The sequence below is a fragment of the Zosterops lateralis genome, assembly GCF_965231275.1.
Source record: "Zosterops lateralis genome assembly, chromosome: 7".
NCBI classification, from domain to species: Eukaryota; Metazoa; Chordata; class Aves; order Passeriformes; family Zosteropidae; genus Zosterops; species Zosterops lateralis.
Window position 1 is genome coordinate 21,567,284 of NC_139767.1, and position 1,075 is coordinate 21,568,358.

A 1,075-nucleotide genomic window follows, 5' to 3' on the forward strand; every position below is an offset into this window, starting at 1 on the left:
CCTGTACCAATTGTGATACTGTTAATTCTCTTCCCCTGAAAGTATTTAGACAATAACCGTAGTTTCACTCTTGAAATTTAACTTCATATTTATGTCATGGACATATTTCTTCCCCACACACACCCTCACCCTTCGCAAGTAAGATATTGGAGAGTGGAAGGAAGGTTTGTTTGTTGTTACACCAGTAACTGAATTAATTATTAGAATAGCCTCTTGGGAAATCATCCAGACATCATTCGTCATCTGGATCATCTCTGGATTTCTTTATTAATGAGTTGTTACAGATACATAAATACAATATAATACACTGTACATGGCATTCAAGTATCTGAATTAGTTTATTCAGTACTTGTAAAGTACTGTGTAAAACACAGTAAAAATACTACATCATTTCATAGATTGCTGCTGGGTCTTCAGTCAAATACATTTCCATGCTGAGTAGATTTTCTGAAATCTGAGATTTTGATACTTCCCTTTACTGAAGCAACAAAAGATATACCGATGAATTTCTGCACATGTGCTACAGATCCGTATGAGGAAAGTGCCTGGGCTTCTTGTAGTTCACCTGGGTGCTGTTGTTATTCTCCCAGTCCCTGGCGTGACTCTGCCACATTGTCACCAAAGGTTAAAGAGTGTTTGCACAATCTCACTTCAGCATAATGCGTATGAACCTCAAATTAATCCTGCTGGTGTGTAGGGTAACGACTTTCCAGTCAAGTTATTTTCTCTGAATGGGGTTGTAAAGCACACCTATATTGCCCTTCCAGGAAGTGTGACGTCGTAAAAAACCAAGCTAAATTGCTGTATTTTATCTTCTGCTTACTTCTGCATTTATTACCCTTAGGGACCCAACGTTCTCCAGGGAGTGTGACAATTCTTAATTGTATTTACTGCTTACAGCTTTTATTAGTTCACAAATGTGGAAAGAAGAAAAAACTTAGTCATTGGAGATTTGTCTAGCTGTGTGTGTGACTGCTTAAGAACTGGATCTAGTTGTATGTTCATTGCTCTATCTTCTTTTGGTCTGACGTCATGCACAGCCTGGATCTGTAAATCTGCATTTCCTCACATGTGA